The 5,000-nt window shown below is 44.7% G+C and overlaps 17 non-coding genes across 17 annotated transcripts in view; all 17 read left to right on the top strand.

Moving 5' to 3' along the window:
- The window catches only part of LOC145857004 (5S ribosomal RNA), a 119-nt gene extending 98 nt beyond the window's left edge, over nt 1-21 (top strand). Inside the window, exon 1 of the ribosomal RNA XR_014377895.1 lies at nt 1-21. This exon is cut by the window's left edge and continues 98 nt beyond it. This is a non-coding gene — a ribosomal RNA (5S ribosomal RNA).
- A 139-nt stretch (nt 22-160) lies between these two features.
- LOC145882250 (5S ribosomal RNA) lies at nt 161-279 on the top strand. The gene has a single exon (XR_014393816.1). It is a non-coding gene; the product is annotated as a 5S ribosomal RNA (ribosomal RNA).
- A 139-nt stretch (nt 280-418) lies between these two features.
- Nucleotides 419-537, top strand: LOC145857003 (5S ribosomal RNA). The gene has a single exon (XR_014377894.1). It is a non-coding gene; the product is annotated as a 5S ribosomal RNA (ribosomal RNA).
- A 139-nt stretch (nt 538-676) lies between these two features.
- LOC145857002 (5S ribosomal RNA) lies at nt 677-795 on the top strand. The gene has a single exon (XR_014377893.1). It is a non-coding gene; the product is annotated as a 5S ribosomal RNA (ribosomal RNA).
- Nucleotides 796-934: 139 nt separating this feature from the next.
- On the top strand, nt 935-1,053 carry LOC145857001 (5S ribosomal RNA). The gene has a single exon (XR_014377892.1). It is a non-coding gene; the product is annotated as a 5S ribosomal RNA (ribosomal RNA).
- A 139-nt stretch (nt 1,054-1,192) lies between these two features.
- LOC145881933 (5S ribosomal RNA) lies at nt 1,193-1,311 on the top strand. Its single transcript, XR_014393501.1, has one exon. It is a non-coding gene; the product is annotated as a 5S ribosomal RNA (ribosomal RNA).
- Nucleotides 1,312-1,720: 409 nt separating this feature from the next.
- Nucleotides 1,721-1,839, top strand: LOC145850595 (5S ribosomal RNA). The gene has a single exon (XR_014372443.1). It is a non-coding gene; the product is annotated as a 5S ribosomal RNA (ribosomal RNA).
- Nucleotides 1,840-1,978: 139 nt separating this feature from the next.
- On the top strand, nt 1,979-2,097 carry LOC145882025 (5S ribosomal RNA). Its single transcript, XR_014393592.1, has one exon. It is a non-coding gene; the product is annotated as a 5S ribosomal RNA (ribosomal RNA).
- A 139-nt stretch (nt 2,098-2,236) lies between these two features.
- Nucleotides 2,237-2,355, top strand: LOC145884409 (5S ribosomal RNA). Its single transcript, XR_014395987.1, has one exon. It is a non-coding gene; the product is annotated as a 5S ribosomal RNA (ribosomal RNA).
- Nucleotides 2,356-2,764: 409 nt separating this feature from the next.
- LOC145882902 (5S ribosomal RNA) lies at nt 2,765-2,883 on the top strand. Its single transcript, XR_014394474.1, has one exon. It is a non-coding gene; the product is annotated as a 5S ribosomal RNA (ribosomal RNA).
- A 139-nt stretch (nt 2,884-3,022) lies between these two features.
- Nucleotides 3,023-3,141, top strand: LOC145881932 (5S ribosomal RNA). The gene has a single exon (XR_014393500.1). It is a non-coding gene; the product is annotated as a 5S ribosomal RNA (ribosomal RNA).
- A 409-nt stretch (nt 3,142-3,550) lies between these two features.
- Nucleotides 3,551-3,669, top strand: LOC145857000 (5S ribosomal RNA). The gene has a single exon (XR_014377891.1). It is a non-coding gene; the product is annotated as a 5S ribosomal RNA (ribosomal RNA).
- A 139-nt stretch (nt 3,670-3,808) lies between these two features.
- On the top strand, nt 3,809-3,927 carry LOC145856999 (5S ribosomal RNA). The gene has a single exon (XR_014377890.1). It is a non-coding gene; the product is annotated as a 5S ribosomal RNA (ribosomal RNA).
- Nucleotides 3,928-4,066: 139 nt separating this feature from the next.
- Nucleotides 4,067-4,185, top strand: LOC145856998 (5S ribosomal RNA). Its single transcript, XR_014377889.1, has one exon. It is a non-coding gene; the product is annotated as a 5S ribosomal RNA (ribosomal RNA).
- Nucleotides 4,186-4,324: 139 nt separating this feature from the next.
- Nucleotides 4,325-4,443, top strand: LOC145856160 (5S ribosomal RNA). The gene has a single exon (XR_014377048.1). It is a non-coding gene; the product is annotated as a 5S ribosomal RNA (ribosomal RNA).
- Nucleotides 4,444-4,582: 139 nt separating this feature from the next.
- On the top strand, nt 4,583-4,701 carry LOC145856149 (5S ribosomal RNA). The gene has a single exon (XR_014377037.1). It is a non-coding gene; the product is annotated as a 5S ribosomal RNA (ribosomal RNA).
- A 139-nt stretch (nt 4,702-4,840) lies between these two features.
- Nucleotides 4,841-4,959, top strand: LOC145857577 (5S ribosomal RNA). Its single transcript, XR_014378476.1, has one exon. It is a non-coding gene; the product is annotated as a 5S ribosomal RNA (ribosomal RNA).
- The last annotated feature ends 41 nt before the right edge of the window (nt 4,960-5,000 follow it).

The following is a 5,000-nucleotide window of genomic DNA, read 5'->3' as shown; positions in this document are numbered from 1 at the left end:
GAATACCAGGTGCTGTAAGCATTTTGTCCACGAGGGTGTGCTCTTGCACTATTTCATCAGCAACACTGCCTTGTATTAAGCATTTAATGATGAATTGACTAAATGTCTGTTTTATCAGACTCACTTTGACTATACATGTTGTAGCAAGAGATTGTTTCTCGCTTACGGCCATACCAGCCTTGGTACGCCCGATCTCGTCTGATCTCGGAAGCTAAGCAGGGTCGGGCCTGGTTAGTACTTGGATGGGAGACCGCCTGGGAATACCAGGTGCTGTAAGCATTTTGTCCACGAGGGTGTGCTCTTGCACTATTTCATCAGCAACACTGCCTTGTATTAAGCATTTAATGATGAATTGACTAAATGTCTGTTTTATCAGACTCACTTTGACTATATATGTTGTAGCAAGAGATTGTTTCTAGCTTACGGCCATACCAGCCTGGGTACGCCCGATCTCGTCTGATCTCGGAAGCTAAGCAGGGTCGGGCCTGGTTAGTACTTGGATGGGAGACCGCCTGGGAATACCAGGTGCTGTAAGCATTTTGTCCACGAGGGTGTGCTCTTGCACTATTTCATCAGCAACACTGCCTTGTATTAAGCATTTAATGATGAATTGACTAAATGTCTGTTTTATCAGACTCACGTTGACTATATATGTTGTAGCAAGAGATTGTTTCTCGCTTACGGCCATACCAGCCTGGGTACGCCCGATCTCGTCTGATCTCGGAAGCTAAGCAGGGTCGGGCCTGGTTAGTACTTGGATGGGAGACCGCCTGGGAATACCAGGTGCTGTAAGCATTTTGTCCACGAGGGTGTGCTCTTGCACTATTTCATCAGCAACACTGCCTTGTATTAAGCATTTAATGATGAATTGACTAAATGTCTGTTTTATCAGACTCACTTTGACTATACATGTTGTAGCAAGAGATTGTTTCTCGCTTACGGCCATACCAGCCTGGGTACGCCCGATCTCGTCTGATCTCGGAAGCTAAGCAGGGTCGGGCCTGGTTAGTACTTGGATGGGAGACCGCCTGGGAATACCAGGTGCTGTAAGCATTTTGTCCACGAGGGTGTGCTCTTGCACTATTTCATCAGCAACACTGCCTTGTATTAAGCATTTAATGATGAATTGACTAAATGTCTGTTTTATCAGACTCACTTTGACTATATATGTTGTAGCAAGAGATTGTTTCTCGCTTACGGCCATACCAGCCTGGGTACGCCCGATCTCGTCTGATCTCGGAAGCTAAGCAGGGTCGGGCCTGGTAAGTACTTGGATGGGAGACCGCCTGGGAATACCAGGTGCTGTAAGCATTTTGTCCACGAGGGTGTGCCCCTGCACTATTTCATCAGCAACACTGCCTTGTAGTAAGCATTTAATGATGAATTGACTAAATGCAGCTTCCTGCCTTTTTAATAGGATCAAATTTCCTTGTGTTTTCAATTAGCATCTGCCTTGTATTTATAAGACAAACAAGAATATTGTTGCTGAATGCAGCTTGTGTGTGCTTTGTGCTCCTTTGCCCTGTTCAAATGATGAAAGGAAATAAAGTTTGTATTTTATCCAACTACCTGTGCTAAAAAGTGATGGGAACAGTGTTTGTAATTTCTTCTACTTTTTCAGTGACACAAAGTTCAAGCTGCTTATCTAATTGGTGAAAATGCAATGTCTGTTTATCACACTCACTTTGACTATATATGTTGTAGCAAGAGATTGTTTCTCGCTTACGGCCATACCAGCATGGGTACACCCGATCTCGTCTGATCTCGGAAGCTATGCAGGTTCGGGCCTGGTTAGTACTTGGATGGGAGACCGCCTGGGAATACCAGGTGCTGTAAGGATTTTGTCCACGAGGGTGTGCTCTTGCACTATTTCATCAGCAACACTGCCTTGTATTAAGCATTTAATGATGAATTGACTAAATGTCTGTTTTATCAGACTCACTTTGACTATATATGTTGTAGCAAGAGATTGTTTCTCGCTTACGGCCATACCAGCCTGGGTACGCCCGATCTCGTCTGATCTCGGAAGCTAAGCAGGGTCGGGCCTGGTTAGTACTTGGATGGGAGACCTCCTGGGAATACCAGGTGCTGTAAGCATTTTGTCCACGAGGGTGTGCTCTTGCACTATTTCATCAGCAACACTGCCTTGTATTAAGCATTTAATGATGAATTGACTAAATGTCTGTTTTATCAGACTCACTTTGACTATATATGTTGTAGCAAGAGATTGTTTCTCGCTTACGGCCATACCAGCCTGGGTTCGCCCGATCTCGTCTGATCTCGGAAGCTAAGCAGGGTCGGGCCTGGTAAGTACTTGGATGGGAGACCGCCTGGGAATACCAGGTGCTGTAAGCATTTTGTCCACGAGGGTGTGCCCCTGCACTATTTCATCAGCAACACTGCCTTGTAGTAAGCATTTAATGATGAATTGACTAAATGCAGCTTCCTGCCTTTTTAATAGGATCAAATTTCCTTCTGTTTTCAATTAGCATCTGCCTTGTATTTATAAGACAAACAAGAATATTGTTGCTGAATGCAGCTTGTGTGTGCTTTGTGCTCCTTTGCCCTGTTCAAATGATGAAAGGAAATAAAGTTTGTATTTTATCCAACTACCTGTGCTAAAAAGTGATGGGAACAGTGTTTGTAATTTCTTCTACTTTTTCAGTGACACAAAGTTCAAGCTGCTTATCTAATTGGTGAAAATGCAATGTCTGTTTATCACACTCACTTTGACTATATATGTTGTAGCAAGAGATTGTTTCTCGCTTACGGCCATACCAGCCTGGGTACGCCTGATCTCGTCTGATCTCGGAAGCTAAGCAGGGTCGGGCCTGGTTAGTACTTGGATGGGAGACCGCCTGGGAATACCAGGTGCTGTAAGCATTTTGTCCACGAGGGTGTGCTCTTGCACTATTTCATCAGCAACACTGCCTTGTATTAAGCATTTAATGATGAATTGACTAAATGTCTGTTTTATCAGACTCACTTTGACTATATATGTTGTAGCAAGAGATTGTTTCTCGCTTACGGCCATACCAGCCTGGGTACGCCCGATCTCGTCTGATCTCGGAAGCTAAGCAGGGTCGGGCCTGGTAAGTACTTGGATGGGAGACCGCCTGGGAATACCAGGTGCTGTAAGCATTTTGTCCACGAGGGTGTGCCCCTGCACTATTTCATCAGCAACACTGCCTTGTAGTAAGCATTTAATGATGAATTGACTAAATGCAGCTTCCTGCCTTTTTAATAGGATCAAATTTCCTTGTGTTTTCAATTAGCATCTGCCTTGTATTTATAAGACAAACAAGAATATTGTTGCTGAATGCAGCTTGTGTGTGCTTTGTGCTCCTTTGCCCTGTTCAAATGATGAAAGGAAATAAAGTTTGTATTTTATCCAACTACCTGTGCTAAAAAGTGATGGGAACAGTGTTTGTAATTTCTTCTACTTTTTCAGTGACACAAAGTTCAAGCTGCTTATCTAATTGGTGAAAATGCAATGTCTGTTTATCACACTCACTTTGACTATATATGTTGTAGCAAGAGATTGTTTCTCGCTTACGGCCATACCAGCCTGGGTACGCCCGATCTCGTCTGATCTCGGAAGCTAAGCAGGGTCGGGCCTGGTTAGTACTTGGATGGGAGACCGCCTGGGAATACCAGGTGCTGTAAGCATTTTGTCCACGAGGGTGTGCTCTTGCACTATTTCATCAGCAACACTGCCTTGTATTAAGCATTTAATGATGAATTGACTAAATGTCTGTTTTATCAGACTCACTTTGACTATATATGTTGTAGCAAGAGATTGTTTCTAGCTTACGGCCATACCAGCCTGGGTACGCCCGATCTCGTCTGATCTCGGAAGCTAAGCAGGGTCGGGCCTGGTTAGTACTTGGATGGGAGACCGCCTGGGAATACCAGGTGCTGTAAGCATTTTGTCCACGAGGGTGTGCTCTTGCACTATTTCATCAGCAACACTGCCTTGTATTAAGCATTTAATGATGAATTGACTAAATGTCTGTTTTATCAGACTCACTTTGACTATATATGTTGTAGCAAGAGATTGTTTCTAGCTTACGGCCATACCAGCCTGGGTACGCCCGATCTCGTCTGATCTCGGAAGCTAAGCAGGGTCGGGCCTGGTTAGTACTTGGATGGGAGACCGCCTGGGAATACCAGGTGCTGTAAGCATTTTGTCCACGAGGGTGTGCTCTTGCACTATTTCATCAGCAACACTGCCTTGTATTAAGCATTTAATGATGAATTGACTAAATGTCTGTTTTATCAGACTCACTTTGACTATATATGTTGTAGCAAGAGATTGTTTCTCGCTTACGGCCATACCAGCCTGGGTACGCCCGATCTCATCTGATCTCGGAAGCTAAGCAGGGTCGGGCCTGGTTAGTACTTGGATGGGAGACCGCCTGGGAATACCAGGTGCTGTAAGCATTTTGTCCACGAGGGTGTGCTCTTGCACTATTTCATCAGCAACACTGCCTTGTATTAAGCATTTAATGATGAATTGACTAAATGTCTGTTTTATCAGACTCACTTTGACTATATATGTTGTAGCAAGAGATTGTTTCTCGCTTACGGCCATACCAGCCTGGGTACGCCCGATCTCATCTGATCTCGGAAGCTAAGCAGGGTCGGGCCTGGTTAGTACTTGGATGGGAGACCGCCTGGGAATACCAGGTGCTGTAAGCATTTTGTCCACGAGGGTGTGCTCTTGCACTATTTCATCAGCAACACTGCCTTGTATTAAGCATTTAATGATGAATTGACTAAATGTCTGTTTTATCAGACTCACTTTGACTATACATGTTGTAGCAAGAGATTGTTTCTCGCTTACGGCCATACCAGCCTGGTTACGCCCGATCTCGTCTGATCTCGGAAGCTAAGCAGGGTCGGGCCTGGTTAGTACTTGGATGGGAGACCGCCTGGGAATACCAGGTGCTGTAAGCATTTTGTCCACGAGGGTGTGCTCTTGCACTATTTCATCAGCA

The sequence above is a fragment of the Salmo salar genome, chromosome 08 (assembly GCF_965601325.2).
Source record: "Salmo salar chromosome 08, fSalSal1, whole genome shotgun sequence".
NCBI lineage: Eukaryota > Metazoa > Chordata > Actinopteri > Salmoniformes > Salmonidae > Salmo > Salmo salar.
The sequence above is the reverse complement of the archived record's forward strand: the minus strand, read 5'-3'. Positions and strand labels throughout refer to the sequence as shown.